Consider the following 20,932-nt stretch of genomic DNA (forward strand, 5'->3'; position numbering starts at 1 on the left):
CAGTGATGCTTGTTAACAAAACAGCTAACTTCAAGTGCTATTTTCTTTAGCTTCATTATTTAATACAGGCTCACTAGAATTACTTGATTTATAGTAGCTTATGAAAAAGGGAGGTTTTTCCCAGGTTCTGGTATATTTTACTGGAAAAATATGGCTCCCCTAAAAATTAATATATATATACATATATATATATTGTTGTATATGTATATACATATATATATATATGTTATACATATATATACATATATATATGTATATACATATATATATATATATATGTTGTACATATATATATATATATACATATGTACATATATATGTATACACACATATACATATATATATACATACATACATAATACATAATACATAATTAATCATTTGCTCCTCAGTTTTAAGTGTTGCACAAAAAGGGTGCAAAGGAGTACTTTAAAAAAAATATACTTCCGAATGTCATACCTATTCCTACACTAAGTCTTAATTCCAGCTGTGTCAAGCTGTTTGATTTCTGGGATCACTTCAAGCAGTACTCCATGCCCACGCTTATCACCAGCTAGTCTCCGCTCCTGGTCAGCTCTTCCCTCTGGCACCTCAATGCTGCAACTAGCTTTGGTACGAAATTAATTTTAATTAAATGCCTGAGCCTTGTTAGAAAGACGTTATTAATGTTGACACCAGACTTCCATCAGTTCTTCCACTGAGTCCCTCTCTAGGGAAGGAGGTGGTCCTCTGTTCCCTGTAGCTTGTCTATTTCTCCACAACTGTGTCTTTGGTGGGCCCCCCAAATGGCCTCATTACCAGCAGGAGGCAGATGATTAGCTTGGATGTCTCTCCCATGCCATATGCATCATTTATTGGGCACCTGCCAGGGTGTCACATACTACGCTAACTGCTCTCTCTCTATTATCTCATTCATGCCACACATACTGACTAAAAGACCACATCTTCCAGGCACTGCACAGCATTGAACAAGTCAGACACACACCACACACTCTGCTCAGTGCACAGGATAAATAATGATTAAAAGAAACAGTTGGGTAGAATCTACAGATTGTAACTTTCCATGACTCTGAATTATCTGAATTAGACCCACGAAGTCTTACATTAATAACTGAGACAACATAAAGTCCTTCTAAAAACAAGTTATAGAAGATGTGGTGGCTATCATGATCAAATCCAATCTCAAAAGCTAAGTGAAAACTTTTGCCGCGAGTCATTTTAAAAGAATCATCTCAAAGGATCTTTGGTTAGGGAATAAATAAAAGTAGAATTGGCTGTGGAAGAGGAAAAAGAGAAAAGAATGTGACAGATGAGGATATTCTGCAGAGTCATCTTGGGTCATAAAGTGGAAACCGAAGGCCAGTATACAAATTATATCTGGATACTTGAAGGGGTCTCAACAAACTTGCAAGCTGTACTTTATTCTGACATGTTCTGGAATACTTAAAATGGGGGGAGGGGAAACACCCACAAAACTATTAATTAAACCAATTTATCAATTAACTCATTTATTCTGTCTCATTCTTGGTAGGGATTGGCATGCTCTGGTAGGAAATGTAGACTTTCTTCTACTTGCAAAGAGAAGCCATTGGATGGAAGAACATGATCTGATACTAACTTTAAAACCTGGCTGCTAAATAATGCATTGCAAGAGCAAGAAAGGATACAAGGAAACTAGTTAGGAGGCTTCACAGTGTCCAGGCAAGATACGATGTCTGTGTAGGGTGAGGGAAGCAGCGGTCGCATTGGAGATAGATAATGAAGGTAGAACTCTCAAGAATTACTACTTGGTTAGTGTAGATGGTGGCGCTTTACCTGAATCAGCAATGACTGGGGTAGGAGCTGGTTTGGAGAAGGAGAGAAATCTGAGGTTTGAGAAGCCTACTACTGCATGAAGATTCTCCTTTACATATGCTGTGTTCATTATATTGACGAAATGCTGACAGAGATTCCTCCATCTTAAGTTCCAGATCATTTGACATCAAAGTCCCTCAACCACAGCACTCATATTGACAGGTTGGGCCAGATCATTCTTTGCAGAAGGGGCCTATCCTATGCACTGTATGATGTTTAGTAGCATTCCTGGCCTCTACCCATATGACACAAATGGCATCCTTTAAATTGTGACATCCAAAAAAGTCTCTAGACATTACCAAATGTCCCTGTAGTGGGGGGGGGGGGGGGGCAAAATTGCCCCAGTTGAAAGCCGCTGTTCTATTTTATATGAAACAGAAGCAGAATATCAAAGTCAAGAGAGACCACTCATCCAGTCCAAGAAAAATTGTCTCTCTGAATATTAACAGAAATTGGCTGTTAGTCACACCTTCTCCCTGCACCCTCCAAAATATGTCAGTGTTGAGCGGAAAAAATATTATTGCAGGGTTAACTTTAATGGCCAATATTTTGTAAACTGGAAAAGGAAAGAAGTTGACAATGTTAAGCTTTCTTATAGAAAATCTTGTGGATTCCAGTGAATGGTTCAGTGATTATTTTACATAAGTGGATGTCAGTATGACCTCCTTCACTGATTTAAAAAATAAGAATAATAAATTAACACAAAATTTTCCTCCCTCAAGAAATGGGTCATTAAAGAACAGTGTAAATGTTTAGCATATGGCTGGATTTTCTTCTAAATTTTGTTGTATTAGTGTCCCACATGAAGTTACAATTGTGTGATTTTGCTGAATGATTGATTGCCAGCCTTTAGGGTTGTCAGAAGTAGAGATTTTTTAGTACCCAGCTGTGTTTCTAGATTGGAGTGGGGGTGATGACATAGCAAAATTTGGTTGCAAAATTTTTTAAAACTGCAGAAATTATTTCTTATTTAACAACTTAATCTTTTAAATTAGTATTTAAAATAACTAAGAAGAAGTTATGGAAACAAATAAAATGATTTCTAAGTGGCTGTTGGTAGAAGGCAGAATAATGGGCCCCATATTTCTTTTTTGCATGTATGTAGGTATGTAAGTATGTATGTATTTATTTATTTATTTTTGCGAGCATGTGCACACGAGAGAGAGAGAGAGAGAGAGAGAGAGCGAGAGCGAGTGAGGGAGGGGCAGAGAAAATGGGAAAGAGAGAATCTTAAGCAGGCTCCACACTCAATATGGAGCCTGATTCAAGGCTCAATCTCATGACTGTGAGATCATGAACTGAACTGATGCTTCTCTGATCAAGAGTCCAACACTTAACCGACGGAGCCACCCAGGTGCCCCAAGGGCCCCATATTTTTGGAACTTATCAGTACATTACTTTACACAGCAAAAGCGATTTTGCAGATGCAAACAAATTAAGAATTCTGAGATGGGGAGATTATTCTGAGATGGATTATCTGAGTGAACCCAGTGTCATCACAAGGATCCTTAAATGATGGAAGAGGGAGGTCGCAAATAAGACTCAGAGATTTGAATACATGATGTTCCTAGCTCTGAGCATGGGGGAAGGCATCGTCAGCCAATGGATGCTGGCGTCCTCCAGGAGCTGGACAAGGCACAAGGTAACAGACCGTCCCTGGAGCCCCCAGATGAATGCAGCACTACTCACACCTTGACTGTAACCCAGCAAGGGCTACTTTGGAATCCTGACCTCCAGCATTGTAAGACAGTAGAGCTGGCTTGCTTCAAACTACAATATTTGCAGTAATTTTGTTACAGCTGCCATGGGAAACTAATACATTGCTTTATAAGAACTTCTTTTTTTAAACAATTTTTTTTACAATAAAAATATCTTTTGATTAACTGTTGTTTGAAACCTACTAAAAAGCTAAGAAAAATCCATTTGAGTATTCCTGCTCCTGAGTGGTTTTCACTGGCAAGTTTTAACTTCCAAATGGCATTTTGTTCTCACATACCTTCAGAACATCTTCAGGAAACATCAGGGTACTATTGAAATTTCCTCAATGACTAATAATCTCTTTTGATATTTCAAAAAAGGCTTTTATGTAAATAATGTCAGAGATTTGAAAAACAGCACTGAGCACTTGTATTTGATTCAAAGATCATAAATTTGAATACATGAATTCATATAAATTAGCAATCAGTCTGAAAATCTGTTTTATTTATTTCTTTTCTTGCTTCTTATCTGAAAAATAGGAACTACATTAATCAAAAAAATAAATGCAGTGAAAATGAAATGCAAAAATCATCTTCATTAATATGCTTAGGATACAATTTCAAGTACACAAGTAAAAAAAAAAATCTAACATTTGAATCTCCATCACCATATTTTTGTTTTTCTGCTTTTCCTCAGTCAAAAAGATCCCCATTTAGAAAGCCAAAAGATATCTCGGTCCCTTGTACCAGTAAGAGTGGCTTACAATAATCACGAGTATAAGTGAAATCAGTGGCTTCCACGTGGGAGACGTGTTACAAACTTGTAAGTTACACTTGGATTACGACGTGGAACTCACTGAGGATGTGTTGTAACACCTGCCTTCCAAGCTGTCCTGATATATGAGAAACGTGGAAACGGGGCAAAATGTGTCTAAGATCAAAATTTACTCAATAGTGAAGTGTTACGCTGAAATCCCGGTGCAATGTTTAGTCTGGTGTCATACAAAGACGGAGGAAAGGACGATGCAGTGAAGATAAAACGGGTTATTTGAAGCATAACTGATTATCGCCCTCTATGAAGTCATTATAGTTTAATAACCTACTACTGTGATTATTTTGATCTGTGTTTATCACCTTAAAGAGCAAAGGGGAACATGATTAACATGCTGGGCTCAAAGCTAGGGACTTTACAAACAATATCTTATTTTATCCTCCTGACACTCTCTCCGAACAGTGACGGTAACCCCACTCTACAGTTGAAAACTCTGGAACTCTGGGTATTTGAGCAACTTGCCAAAGGTCTGATGTCTTAGTAAGTGACAAAGTCAGGATTTAGAAAGAATGCAGATTTCGAGACTGTCTGATGCCAGCACCTGTGCTGTCTGTTACGTCTTGAGTGTCCAACTCCATCCTGTCTCCTCCCATGTGAGACATTGTGGACAGCTGCCAAAATGATTAGTGATGCCAGACAAAACCCAACCTCTGAGTAATGAGAAAGAACTGGAATTGTCTTGCTTTTGCTTGGAGAGAAATGGATAGCAGAAATACAAATTGAGAGATATGAAAATAATTCAGTAGAAGTCATGACATCAACTCCAGAAAGAGCATCCATGATAGTCTAACTTTAATTGTTTATATTTTTTACACATATAACAATGCCAATACTTAATTGAGATGAAATTAACATATCTATAGTTAAGATGATTTGACTGCATAGCTCCAGGGATTTTAAAAGATAGCTGCAAAATCTATGACAGGACCCCATGACAAAGTGGAGACGAATGCCTCTCCCCTTGAATTGGGCTGGCTACTGTGACTTGCTTCTGATGGATGAGATGTAGTAGAAGTGATACTACATACCTTCCAAGGCTAAGTTAGAAAATGTGACGGGGGTGTCTGGGCGGCTCAGTCAGTTAAGCATACAACTTTGGCTCAGGTCATGATCTTGTGTTCGTGAGTTCGACCCCCTGCATAGGGCTCGGGGCTGACAGCTCAGAGCCTGGAGCCTGCATTGGATACTGTGTCTCCCTCTCTCTGTGCCCCTCCACCCCTGCTTGCTCGCTCTCTCTCTCTCTCTCTCTCTCTCTCCCTCCCTCTCAAAAATAAATAGACATTAAAAATTTAAAAAAAAGAGGGAGAGAAAATATGAGAGTCTCTGCCTGCCTCTCTCTTGGAACCTTCACCCTGGCCCTGGGTATCATGTTCTAAAGAAACCCAGGCCACATGCAACTCTTATGCTACCAGATGCAATCAAAGTCCCAGCCATCTGCCAGCACTGACCACTAGATATGTGAGTGAGTGAGCCACAGATAATTCCAGCAAAATCCCCTCCAGCTGCCCCAGCAGAACGGCACTGACTGAGGTACAGCACAGCTTTGCTGTGAGCCCAGCTCATACTGCAGATGTAGGAGCAAAACAGATATTGTTGTTTGGTTTAAGTTAGTACGTGTCTTAGCTTGCTCATTATTTAAAAAATATTTTTTTAATGTGTATTTAATTTTGAAAGTCAGAGACAGAATGCAAGTGGGTTAGGGGCAGAGAGAGAGAGAGGGGGAGACACAGAATCGGAAGCAGGCTCCAGGCTCCGAGCTGTCAGCACAGAGCCCGACGCAGGGCTCAAACTCACGAGCTGTGAGTGAGATCATGACCTGAGCCGAAGTCGGTCGTTCAACCGACTGAGCCACCCAGGCACCCCTAGCTTGCTAATTATTAAGACTAATGTTGTCATGGGCTACCATAACAAAATACCACATCCTGGGGGGTTGCACAACAGAAATGTATTTCCTTCTAGTTCAGGAGGCTGGAAGTCCAAGATCAAGGTGTCAGTAGATTTGAATGCACTCTGAGACCTCTCTCCTTGGCTTATAGATCACTGTCTTCTCCTTGTGTGTTTACATGGTCTTCCTTCTGTGTGTGTGTGTGTGTGTGTGTGTGTGTGAGAGAGAGAGAGAGAGAGAGAGAGAGAGAGAGAGAGAGAGAGAGAGAGTTCTAACCTTCTTTTCTTACAAGGACCCCAGTTATACTGGGTTGGGGCCCACCCATTTTAACTTAAATACTTCCTTAAAGTTGACATCTTCACATACAGTGCCCTTTTGAGGCACAGGGAGTTAGGACTTCAGCATATGAAGTCCGGCGGGGGTGGGGGGGAGGACATAATTCAACCCATAACAGTACATTTAGAGGCTATTTGTTATTCAGGAATATACATCTAGAATAACAATTATAATACTTTATAATAGAAACTAGCCATATGTGTGTCCTCTGGCATATTTACATGGGAAATATATTAATGTCAGTAGGGCCTAAGGCAATTGCTATTGGAAAAATTGTTGTGGTCCTAAGTCGTTGTAGCTGGGGCAGATGTCCTAGTAAAAATAACCATGACAAGAAGGAGGATGAGAGCCTTCATTTACTACACATTAGGAACCAAGCTGTACCCTAAGTTTTTAGGACACGAAGTCTCATTTAATCTTTACAAAAACCTACAAAGAAAGTCTTACCATCCTGGGGTTAGAGTCAGGAAAATGGGGGCTATGTGAAGAAGGAAGGAAGGAAGGAAAGAGGGAAGGAAGGAAGGAGGGAAGGAAGAAGGGAGGGAGGGAGGGAGGGAGGGAGTGGGGGAGGGAAGGAAGGAAGGAAGGAAGGAAGGAAGGGGAGAAAATGAAGAGTGGCTGCCTAGCACATGAGGAGGTCAGGATGTTTTACTTGGGAGGCAAGTGTGGACCGAGGTCCTGGCTCTCCAAACACAAGGTTTTTGTGAAAAAGCTCTTGTGAAACAGCACATCAGTGACTGGCCCAATGTCACAAAGGTAAGACTAAGCTGAGATGAAATGTAGCTCAGGGGTACTGTGTTCCTTCTACTGTCACTACTCGATTGTAAAAACAATCTTGTTAAACAAGCTGTAGAGGATGCTAAGCAAACTTTGCTTATTCATCTATCTCCTGTGTTCCTTAATTGTACTGAAAAGCTGCAAAACCATATCGCTGAATAGAAAGAAAAATGTGATTAGAGACAGTGTAACACTGGGTACAATGGATACCCCTCAGTGAAGGCATTTGCCTGGGGGATTACTGATTCACCCTTACAACCTGGCCTCTGCATGAAATGCTTAGATGCTGGATCTTTCTATGAATGTGTGGTTAAGCGGGTGAGAAATCACTGGGATGCCAACTCTTTTAAGAATCATTTGTATTTCTGAAGAACAGTTGACAGATGCTCAAAGGAAAGAAACCTTTGGGTCTTTGTTCTACATCACGTGACTGGCTCCTCATATCACTCTGTGAGCAGGGACCTTTGTTTTTCACACCTCTCCTTCCTATCAGGGACAGCTCCTGGGGTGGCAGATGGACCCTGTCAGACTGGTGTTTGCCCTGCTGAGAACTGGACGGACCAGCAGGGTTGCAGACATGGGCCGTGACTCTGTGCCTCACCTCAGCTTGAGGAAAGTCATTTTCTCAAAGGCTGTTTATGTTCTGTGCTGATTTGACCCTGTCTCCCTTTTGGAGTTATATTGAAGAGTTAAGTCCATCAGCTTGCTGAGTGTAGTAATGTGTGCAACCCTGCCTCCCCCAGGCTGTATAAGAAAGGGGCTGGAGGGGCTCCTGGGGTGCTCAGCTGGTTAAACATCCAGCTTTGGCTCAGGTCATGATCTCACAGTTCATGAGTTCAAGCCCCACACCGGCTCTGTGCTGACAGCTCAGAGCCTGGAGCTGCTTTGGATTCTGTGTCTCCCTCTCTCTCTGCCCCTCCCCCGCTTGTGCTCTGTCTGTCTGTCTCTCTCAAAAATAAAGAAACATTAAGAAAGGGGCTGGAAGCTGACAGTTTGTGGTATTAATGGGCTAATCACTTTCAGCGTGTGTGGCTGCATCCCTCAGTTACACGTGTGCATTCAGAAAAGGTTGAATTTCCTAAGGTTTTGCACACTGACTAAAAATTAACTCGTTAAATGCGGTGGGAAGACTACTTGCCTCAGTTGGGCACCTCATGAGGAAACATGTCCCGACTTCCCCTCCTCCTGCCTGCAACCACCAGTATCTATGGGCTGTGAACGAGAGAACTGAGAGAAATGTCTGCATTTAGAGTTTCTCTTGTTGGCCAGCTATCACAAAGAACTATTCTGAAAAGGGTCCAGTCAGGTTAAAACCCTACATCAGCACATTTGCTTTATCTTGGTTTCTGTTCAGTTTGGTTTGTCTGCTGGCCTCTCCAGCAGTAATGAGTGTATGTAAATCTCCTGAAGCAAGGTACTGGTGAGATAAATACCTCTGGGCCGTATCCACTATGTGGCTGAGGATTTACTTTTCAGTTTAGTGACAGGACAGAGAGAGGGAAACCTTAACAAAGATCCTGTGGCCCAAGTGAACTCCTTCCTCAACTCCACAAATATCCAATCGCACTTAAGATGTTACTGATGAAAAAAAGAGTAGGCCACCATGAATTTCTGAAGATGCACATTTAAGTCAAGCAATGATCTAAGTAAGCCAAATGACTCTTTATTGTTTTGTTTTATATTTTTCATTATTTATTAGGATTATTAATGTAATTATTATTTACTTAATGGGAAAGGGCACAAGGAGATACAGCCAGGCAGGCATACATCTTAAAATTTATAATACAGGCTATTGGCACTTAAGGTCTGAACGTTAAGTATGTAAGTGCTCAGGAAACCCAACTGACAAAGCAAAGGACACGGTGAGGTTCAGCAGAGAGCAAAAGCTGGCAAATCAAGTCAGTGTCTGTGAGTGTGATCCAGGGGTGCTACAAGGAAGAAGCATTGGGGTCTAATCCAAAAAACAGTATTTCCCAAACTTTCCTCGAAGCCTCCCTCAAATTTGAACATGCCCTTCCTTTGCTTCCGCTCTTCAGAAAATCACGGAAGCTTTGCCTGAGCATTCTCTGGAGTAACACCAGGGACTTCACTCAGCTTTCCACGTTCCAGATGTAAGGGGGGGAGCTCACAGCCTTGCCGCTTCATCTCTGAGTAATTCTTGTTTCCCGCATATACTTCTGCAGATTGCACAGGTTTTAGGGCTTGATCAAACACGGCTCGCATCCCATTCGTTCTGAGGACACGTGTTAAGACGCAAAGGACAGCTGATTATTTAAGCCTGAAGGAAGTAGCTCCCATACTGAGAGTGTGACAGGTAAAGGCTGTGATGCGGGGTGCTGGGAATAAAGGGATGGGTAAGACACAGTTGTAATCATCTCAAGAAGCCTCCAGGAGAGCAGGAAGGGTAACAGGGTGACCTTACCAGATCACATCACATGATATGACCCATCAGGGCTGGAATAGATGAGGTGTGGATTCACTCGGAGGGGTGCATGATGGGGACAGTGTTAAAGAAGAGGTTACACAAATGGAAGAGCTCCCTTTACTGAGATCCTGTTACAGTCCACACACGATGCTGAGTACTTTATAATCACTATCTTATTGAACATGCTTAATGAATTATGAAGACGGCTTTATTTTTAACCCTGTTTCAGGGATAAGGGAATTGAGGCTTAGAGATGTTAAGGAACTTTCCCAGCATTCCACAGCTAATGAATGGTGAAGTCAAATCTTCAAATGGTAAAGCCGGGCTGCAGACTTCTCCACTTAAAGGGTGTCATATGCTACCTCACTGTTAGAGAGACCTCAAAAGAACAAACAGGGTTTATCAAGCAGCACATAAAGTGCACAAAGTTTTCTACAATGGGTTTTCTGTAACAGAAATGTAAACCATAACACTGCTGCTCAAAGGCATTTTACCATAACATAAACAACCTTGACTTATGAATTGGGGATGTTCTGGAAAGTTCTATGGAATGAAATTTCACTCACTTATTAAAAAAAGCAACTTTACTGAGGTACATGTATCAGTTACTTATTTATTTATTATTATTATTTATTTATTTATTTTTTTGCCTCCAACATCAGCCCTGGGTAAGCACTGTTCTGCTTTCTGCAAGTCTAGGTAAGCTGTTTTTGTTTGTTTATTTGTTTGTTTGTTTTTCTCAAAATTTTAAGAGAGAATCAGACAGTAGGCACTCGTTTGTGTCTAGACTCTTTGGCTCAGCATATCTTTGAGATTCATCGACATCAATCCACATTATCAGTATTTTGTTCCCGTTCCCACTGAATAGTAGTCCTTTGCATGGCAACACCATAATTATTTACCCATTCTCCTACTGATGCACAGTTGGGTTATTTCTTATTTGGGGCCGAAAATAGCGTAGGTTTGAAGATGGCATACAGGAGTCCACTCTTCAGAAAAATGCTATGGCGAATTATCCCATCATTGATCTGCTTTTCAAAGTTTGCAGAGCCCCCCACTTTGGTCTTGAACACATTGGGCTTTTGATTCTGGATCCAAGAATTCTCAGCCTCTGCTCATCAAGTGCCCTTAGCATTGACTTACATCCTCTATTTCTTCATGGAGCTTGTCCAATTTTGATCTATGAGTTCTGGCTTATTTCAAGTTGCTTAAGCTCAGAGGATCCCCTCTATCTTCACTGACCCATAATAATATCCCAATCCAGTCACCATGAGTTGAAGGTTTGAGGATAGCAGTGAGAACTGCATGGGCCAATTCTCTCAAATTATCTATCAGCTCTTTCTTTACCATCGGTTTCTGAAATTAATGTAATTCCTCCTTTGAATTACTCTTCTCTCCCATAGGCAATCAAAACATGTTGGATTAGCAGAGAAGAAAATTGCAGTGCACGAGAAATGAGGAAATATCTTTATTATCGTGTGCCTCGATGGGAGAAGACAAAAACGTAGACATCAGTGTTGGTCCGCACAGCTGGCTGCATAATCGAGAGGCCGCAGGGGGGCACTTTCGGTGGTACATCTCTGGTCAAAGGCTCCCTCTTGCAGACGAAAGGTTACAACCTCTGGCTTTAAGCTAAATCCTTCCATCAGATCCACAATGGAGATATCTGGAAAGCTGCTTAAATGAAGTGCTGTCTGTCCGGAGAGCAGAAGTGATAATCCGCAGAATCCTTTGGTGTTTCATGCTCTCCATCATTATTGGCATGTCGGACCTGACTGCATGGAAATGAGCTGAACCTCAGCAAAAGGATCTTGAAGTAGGTCAGACATTTATCATCGCAATAGATAGAAAATTCGCTTTTTATTTGGCCATTTTTTCCCCAGACAGTAAGTTCCATTGAACTTGAAGTGACCCATGATTATAATAGGCGTTTTATCTTCCAAGTGGGGAGGAGGAGGATTTGGGGACAGTACATTTACTGCTGTTTCTAAGGGCCATGAAGGAACTTTTACAAACCATATCCTCTAAAATGTCTCCCCAACTGATTTTATTTTTGCCTGGTGTTATCTGCCACAATCCGATTGTGAGGCAGTACCCATTCGTTAGCACACTTAATGCCCTAAGCCCTTCTGGCATATTTAAGGTAAAAAATAAACCTATTTCCAGTTATGTTTTGAAATATATAAAAAATATATATATTTTGTTCTTTACATAGAATGTGGGTAACTTAAGTCACCAGTTCTTACGCCGAAAGAATCAACTCTCTCTGTCGGTTGCCACCCACCCAGCACAGGACTTAGCCTCCGGGCACCTGCAGGGTGGTACAGTGGTTAGAGTCCTGTGTTCAGGCCAGACGGTAGAGGTCAAATTCTAACTCCATCTCTCATTTGCTTAGCAACCTCGAGCAACTAACTTAGCCTCACTGTGCTTTGGGTTTACGGTCTCTAAAACAGGAATGATATATCATAATAGTAACTATCTTATAAGGTCATTGTGAAGATAAAAGGAGGTGACAAATGCCTGGCACAGAAGAGGCACCCAAGAAATATTAGATGTTATTCCTGCCCTGTTAGATCCTCTAGAGTCTAAACGAGTAAGTATATGGCTAAACCTCTTTCCAGGAGACACACTCTACATAGTTGAGGGACAGAGCGCTACGGCCTAGCTGGAATTGAAGCAAGGAAGGTAGTAGGCAACATTGTACGCTATCAGCATTTTACACTGACAGAAGGCAGCTTTCAGCGACGTGTCACATACAGGCAGCATCAGCTGCAGTGTTAATTGTGCAGAACTGGCCTTTAGTGCAGCAGTAGAAAGAGCAGCCTTAGGTCCACCTGAGAGCATTGGCCAGAGGAGGCGGGCGCTGGAGCAGAGCATTCACAAGGGGAAAGCACTAGAAAGGCAGTTCTCATCTCATATTTACACAGTACATAATCATATTCAGTAACGCATTCACATATTAATTCAGTTATTACAAGATAGACATTTTTCTTTATAATGCCTAAGTATCTGCTGCTACAGCTAATTTGAAACCAGGTAGGATGATAGTACATCCAAAGTAGGGAAGGAAAAAAAAAAAAAACTGGGAGAATTTTGCTTATAAAGTTGACTGGCCCATCATTAAAGAAGCAATGTATTTTAAGAATGCTCCCTGCAAAGGTAAGATGGAAAGGCATTTGAGAAACAGGACGGTCATATTTTAAGGGTTTTGACTCATAATGACATCCTCTTTTATTTTTTCTAGTGCAAAGGTTACTTCCCAACACATTCCTGAGTAAACACAGGGGGCCACCCCTACCTCTTGCAACACAAATTCACAGCACATATAGTGGACCCCCATTTAATAAAGGACTCTGGAAATCTGAGAACGACAGTGGAGGCTAGACCCGTGGATCTTGTAAACTGTACCCCAGCATCAGGATGCCACAGTGGTTCATAAATACCAGGGAGAGTGCTATTTACAGCAGGGTAAACTACAAAGGAGACGTTTATGATGTCACAGTGGATCAGTCATATTTATGACTGTCCAGAGAAAAGCACTACTCTAGCTCTACCAACCGGATTATTATCTACCGGAAACCCAGCCTAACCAGCTTATTGTTTCCATTAACGAGTAATGTGTGACAAATATGCTTTGAAAATATCAAAAACTCTGAAAAAGATAAGGCTTTGGTGAACTGTATGTTGCATTAGAAATCTGTTCCTTTGGGTTTAATGAATTACTAATAGAAATGATGATTATTTCAGTTTCTACTTCTGAATAATCTGCAACAGAGATTGGCACGCTTTAACTGTGAAGGGTCAGGCAATAAATATTTTCAGCTTTGTGGGCTGTATGGCCTCTGTCACAACTACCCAACTCTGGTTGTAGTGAAAAGGCAGCCATATAGAATAAAAAAGACAAGAAATAACAAGTGTTGGCAAGGATGTAGAGAAAAACAAACACTTGTGCACTGTGAGTGGGGTTTAAATTGGTGCAGCCACTGTGGAAAACAATATGGAGGTTCCACAAAAAAATTAAAAATAGAAATACCATATGATCCAGCAATTCCAATACTGGCTATTTACCCAGAGATGAAAACACTAATTTGAAAAGATATATGCACTCTTACATTTACCGAAGTATATTTATCGTAGCCAAGCTATGAGAGCAACCTAGTATCCATTAACAGATGAATGGAAAAAGAAGATGTGGTTACACATACACAATGGACTATTACTGAGTCATATAAAAGGATGAGTTCTTGCCATTTCCAGCAACCTGGATGGAGCTAGAGGGTATTATGCTAAGTGAAATTAATCAAAGACAAAAGCCATATTATTCACTTACACGTGGAATCTAAAAAGATAAGACAAACAAATAGCAGAAAGAGACCCATAATTATGTAGAACTAACTGATGGTTGCCAGAGGGGAGGGGTGGGGAGGCCAAATGAATGAAAGGGAAAGGGAGGTAGAGGCTTCCAGTTATGGAATGAATAAGTCTCAGTGGTGAAAGGTACAGCATAGGGAACATAGTCAATGGTATTGTAATAGCATTGCGTGATGATGGATGACAACTATGCTTATAATAAGCATAGCATCATGTATAGATTTGTCAAATTGGTGTGTTGTATACCTGAAACTAATGTAACATTGTGTATCAACTACACTTCAATTTAATTAAAAACAAAAAAAGAAAAAAAAGAAAACACAGCCACAGGTAGTGCATAAATGAATGGGCGTGACTGCGCTGAATTAAAACGTGAATAAAACGAGTTAGTCTACAACGAATTCGTTTTACCATTTGGTTGTCCTCAGCCTGTCTGTGACTTTTGGACTTTGTTTTTACAACATTTATCACATCACCTTGACCGAACTAAAGGTAAAAACTATAAGGAACCTGTTCTTGTTTCTATATCTGCTTAGCTATGTATCAAACTGTATGCAAAGTTCATTCTTTGGGCCAGAAAACAGTATCAAGAGTGAGGATGCAGAGTTGAAAGAGCCACAACCCCTTTCTGTATTTTAAAATATGTTATTGAAAGAATGTGTCAAACCAGAGGGAGAGAGAGAGAGAGAGAGAGAGAGAGAGACAGAGAGAGAGATTAAAAAAATGGCAAATTTTGGAAGGCCATAAACTTCACAGTGATAGAGAACAGGGAAACAAAGAGAGCATGCTACACTGGGAACAGAGGGAATAATAAATGCCAATGGGGGTATTACTCTGGAAGGTTCGTGATTGGGTTTGCCTCTTTATATACAGTGGCAAGTAAGCTCACGTATCCACTATATTTTGGCTTACACTATTTTGTTTTATAACCACTTTCTCCTATGTGTTGGGGGCTGTGTATATATGCTTCCCAGGGATGCTGACTAGGGCAGGATTTTATCTTGGGAATTGAAATTTTGAATTGGATTAAATCCTTTCCGGGGCATATGCACCATAAACTCCTCCCTCCTCCTTCTATGCAATTTGCTTTGGGACTCATCTTCCTCTTTGAATTGAATGCAGTACCTTGACGGACTTTCCATTCTGGCGAGTCCCCTGCACAGACCCCCTAAATATCAACTCATGGAGTGATAAATCAGTGGCAATGTCTCTCCTGCAGAACGGAAAGTCCATTCCTAGGCTTGCTTATTTTCCCCAGAAGTCAGCTAAACTTTCATGTGAGTGGCGAAAACTCTTTGAAGCTGCCCTCCTAAATACTTTAGAAATGCCATTTAGCTGGTACTGTGGGGAGAGAACTTAAGAAAAATTTAACACTGATAGCATTACGTTTGTTCTTCATTCAATCTTGGTGAACTTCCTAGGCACTCGAGCATATTGCTTTTACTGTTGCTGTCATTTCTGAAAGCCAAATTGCACAAAAACTTTTATAATCACCCAAGGGAAGTCCTCACGGAGTCTGGTGTCATTTCATGAATAGCAACATCTGCAAGGGCTTCATGGTGTCCTGACCACTTCCTTGCTCTGTACTCAGGTAACCCCTCCAGCAGTCAGGGCAGGCTCCCCTACCTGAACAACGGGGCGGGCAGGACCTCCCAGGATTTCATGCCACCTCAGCCGATGACCCATTTGTTGTACAAAGGACTGAAATAAGACCCAGAGGATGAAGTAACTCTCCCAGTCGAGAAGTCAGAGGGTGATATCCCGGAATCAGGAAGGGACTTTTCTAGACCAGAGCTCTTTTTTACTGTTTCCCAATGGCACTCCTATACCACTGAAAATAAAAGAGCCAAATGAGATAATGAAATTCATCAACTGACGGCTCAAAGTAAACTGGCTGCATTAAAAGCAAAGCCTTTCAAGGGGCGGATAACACAGGTGCCAGGAGGAGGCTTAAAATAAAAGCTTGAAATGCCTTGACAGGAGAAAATTAAGCTCTTGGCTTCCTGTTATTCGCCCACCACCATCCATTTTTGGTGGCTGTCTTCTCGTAGATAAAATCAGAGTTTGTGGATGCTTTCTGTGATTAATAGTTAGACATTTTTTTTTGTAAAAAAAATACAATTTCATGTTCTTGAAGATCTTGCTAAACCTACGCTACCAAAATTTATAAATATTTTTGCCTACATTTGGAGCTTAATTACTGTATAGAGTTAGATGTGTCATCTCTGGAATGTATGTCTTATTCATTTATGTTCCCAAGACATGGAACACGGTCTGGTATACAATAGGCCTCAGCAAACCTTCATGGATTTCATGCAAAAGAATTTGTTTTTCACTACTGTGAAACAGAAAAAGATCTCACCAAGTTGTAATGATAATAATAATAATAATAATGATAATAATAAAATAATGATAATGATAATAGCTAGCATTTTTGAATGTCTATTATGGCCAGGCACTATTCTAAGGGATTTAGGCAGAAATCTACTCTTTTATTTTTCCAAACAGACCCCCAGACACTATTAGCACCCCCTTTAAGAAAAACAAAAAAAAAAATAAAGAAACTGAGGCACAGAGATATTAAAGTAACTGCAATATGGTCCCCAAATTAGAGAGTAAAGGTTCCAAGGTCAGCACTCAAACACAAAAAGTCTGGCCTCTGGGTCCACCTTTTTAGCTAGAAAAATGATATAGTAAGTAACTGTATTTTTATTTTACTATAGTGACCGCAACGACAGCAAAATGAGACTCAAATTATTGTTATACAATGGTTATTTTGTGAAATAGCATTAGCTGTGATAGATCTTGGCCAGCTATAAAGATAATTAAGGATCAAGAGTCTTCATTATTATAACTTAACTGTTCTCCATGTAATAAAAGTACAAATAAATTTAGAATGCTCATTCCACACACACCCCCACCTTTGAAAGTACTAGGGAAAACTGTAAAGCAGACATAGAATATCATACAGAACAACTCTACAAGTATATTATCACCTCCAAGAATGACACCAAGACATTCTGTACAGGAATTCTGAAGTTCTTCATTCCGACACATCATAACTAACATATATTGGTATAAAAATTTCTAAGCACCAAATTTAAGCCCATGGACTGACTCAATTGAAATCCGGGGGGGGGGGGGGGCGGAAACTACTTCAAAGAAGAGATTAAAATGAGCCTTCCCCTTCTTACATTTAAGAGAGTGGAAGTAAAGGGGCCAACAATTTAAAGCAACTCTTCTTTAAACAATACACACAGTATTGAATATCTACTCTGGGACTGGCACTAATGTGGCCTTGCAGATACAAGGCCCCTTCTCTGTGGATCTGTGAGAGGCACATGTAATCAAATGATCACTCACATACAAAACGCAGAACTATAATGACACAGAGTTAAGACAAAGAGGTGAACCTTGCTCTAAAAACCTCCAAAGGATGGATTTGTCTAAGGTCATCCATGAGGACCTTCCCGAGGAGCCAGTGCTGGTTGCTAGTGTGTAAAGAACAAGAAAAGGCTCACTAAGTGTGAAGGGGAAGGAAGAGGAGGAGCAAGACACATGGCAAAGACCTTTCTATAAAGGTCTGAGCTCTTATCCAACAAACCCGATTTTCAGAAAGCTGAGCTAAAGTAGATGGATCAGTACTATGGCTACATATGTGTGTAGTATGTTACTATCCATAATTCTCAATCAGGTTCATATAAATCAAAACCATGTTATGCATAACACAGTAATATGGTTGTAATGGGTTGTATTGTGTATCCTGCCCCTCCAAAAGATATGTTGCAATCCTAACCCTCAGTACCTCAGAATATGACCTTAGTAAGAAACAGGGTCCCTACAGAGTAATCAAGTTCATTGGTTAAGAGCTCAGACTTTGAACAGGATTGCCAAGAAGAAAATACCTGACTGCTCGTGTGTTAGCTGTCAATGCTTCTATCACATAGAGGAAATAATAGCATATACCTCACAGAGTTGTTAAGATTATTTGTGACATACTTAGAGCCTTTTATTCTGTACTCTTTTCTTTTAACACAATGGCAATTTTCATTTTTTGATCTTAAAAATAATGATAATAATATAATTATTATTAATATAAATGTACAGCGATCATCCTTTTCTTGACCCTACTTCAAGGTCAGCTTCAATTTCTCCCCTTCATTTTCATAACAAAATACCTTAAAATAATTGTTTATTCTTGCAGCCTATGAGTTTTCTCCTCCCCATTCCCTCTTAAAACCACAAAGATTCAGCCTCATCACCCCAACAAATTGTTAGTCAAGACTACTGATAATAAGCTCCACATTAATAGTCTGTTCTCATCCTCATTTTACATTGACCCAGCTGCAAAATTTAACATGGTTCTCATATGCTCCTATTTGCTACAGGTTTTTTCACTTGACTTCTAGAATATCATATTCTTATGGTTTTCCTTCTATCTTATTGGCTGCTGTTCCTGGTTCTGTTTGCTGATCCATCCACTTCTGTCAGATTCCTTAAAATGGAGTCCTTGGATCTCCACTCTTCACTATGTACACTCACTCCCTTGTGATGCTATCTAATCTTACACCTCTAAATATAACCCATATTCTGATGCCTCCCACTTGCATAAATCCAGATTAAACCCTTCTCCAGAACTCTAGACTCATAGATTTAACTGCCTACTCAAGATCTCCACTTGGATGCATAAAAAAAAAAAAAGTCTAAAACTTCCTACGTCGCAAACCGATCTCCTCATATTCTTCCCCCAAACTGTACACCTCCAGTCTTCACCGTCTCACTCAATGGCAACAACATATTTCCTGCTGTTCAGGGCAAAAACCTTGGAGTCATCATAGAGTCTTTACTTTGTTTTTCCCCATCTCACATCCTGTTGGTTTCCACCTTCAAAATATACCTCCAATTCACCCACTTCTCACTCCTTCCATTGTTAGTTACAGTCACTAACACCTCTTGCTGAGGTGCCTGCAAATAGTCCAACTGGTGTACCTCCTTTTCCTCTTCCCTCCAACAGGCCATTCTCAACATCGTACCAAGAGTTCTATAAACCCATTTGCATTATTCCTTTGCTCAAAACCCTTTAACCAAACATGAAGAGCAGAAAACATATTCTATGTTGAAATGAAAAGAAAAATGCAATATGGAAAAGACAGGATTTATAAGCATTGGGATATTGGAACAAAAATCTAAATGAATAAATAAATATCATCATGTGTTCTTCTATTGGAAGCAGAGTTTAAATTTCCTATTTTTTCAAACTAATACGGTTTTGATGAAACATTATGTTATGGAGCCCAAAAGAGCAAGTTAAAATTTCATATCTAAAAGACCCGACATAATAAAGCATTAAACCATCAGCCACTGCTCACTCATATAAGATCTATTAACAATGTAACTACAATGTATTGGTCTGCTATGACAACAGGCAGTATTTGGGATTAATTTAATCATGGAGAAAAAAATTAAGTGTTATGAATAAATATGTATTACTAAAGGGCTCTTAACACTTTAACCCATCAAATAATAGGTGGTGGATAATTCATATCCTTACATTATAACTAATATTACTTAAAATAAGAGGTTATCAATCGTAGCTATACATTTTTGTTGTTGTTATAATTTAAACTATAATGTTGTTTAATTGAATAATGTAAGCAATTTACCTACTCTCAAAGTTAAAAAATATATATAAATAAAATATATAAGGTATAAAATATAATTACACATGTAATATAAAATAAAAATATAATATATATAAATAAACATATACATATATTTATTTATACACACACACACACAAACACACACCCTTTATTTCTTCTTTTTCTCCTTATCTATAGCCCACAGGATCACTATTCTTTTTGACTCTATATAACACTTATACACCATGCTACACAGTTGGGCACTTGTATTTCTTTATTAGCCTTTATTTTTGCTATGTAAATGCACGGTTCATCTCTTTGGATAAATTATGATAAGTAACTCAAGGGCCAATTTTCCCTCTTCATTTCTTCTAGCTCTCAGAGAATAGTAAAAACACAGTTGGTGTTTAGTTAACAGCAGTTTATTAAAATACTCAACAAGAGGGGCACCTGGGTGGCTCAGTTGGTTAAGCAACCAACTCTTGATTTCGATTCAGGTCATGAATCGAATCAGGTCTCAGACCATGGGTCTGAAATCGAGCCCCGTGTTGGGCTCCACACCCAGCATGGATTCTTTCTTTGCCCTCTCTCTGTCCTTCCCCTGCTCACATGCTCTCCCTCTAAAATAAATAAATAAATAAATAAATAAATAAATAAATAAATAAATGTACTCAATAAGATCATCTCTATGCTTTAACATAATTGAATCTTCAGAAACCAAGAAACAGTTAACAGTCTTATAGTAATTTATGATGACCTCCACTATTTTAAAAGGATTTCCATTGGTACATTTGCTTTTCCTACTTGGCTTTGCACATCTTCCGAGGACCCTGCAAATGGCCTGGATCTTTCAGTTTGTTCTTTTTATTCAGAGATAGAGAGAATTTCTAATTCCCAAGGATAAAAGTAATGTTATGATATCACTTGCACAGGCTGGCAAAACCATCATTTTATTACCCTGTAAAGTAGCTAAGACCTGATCAAATTATTCTGGATAGCATCTGTACAAACCTTCAACCATCTACAGAATTCACAATGGGTTGACATAGCTGACTACTTCCAAATCTTTCGCAACGTCTCTGATATTTTTATGGTTTGTCATCTCCCACAGAG

At 39.8% G+C, this 20,932-nt stretch overlaps 1 protein-coding gene across 2 annotated transcripts in view; it reads right to left on the reverse strand.

Annotated features, from left to right (window-relative positions):
• The window catches only part of GPC6 (glypican 6), a 1,113,398-nt gene that overhangs the window by 497,937 nt on the left and 594,529 nt on the right, over positions 1-20,932 (reverse strand). The gene's annotated exons all lie outside the window — the stretch shown is intronic.

Source organism: Panthera onca, chromosome A1, assembly GCF_046562875.1.
Source record: "Panthera onca isolate mPanOnc1 chromosome A1, mPanOnc1 haplotype 2, whole genome shotgun sequence".
Taxonomy (NCBI): domain Eukaryota; kingdom Metazoa; phylum Chordata; class Mammalia; order Carnivora; family Felidae; genus Panthera; species Panthera onca.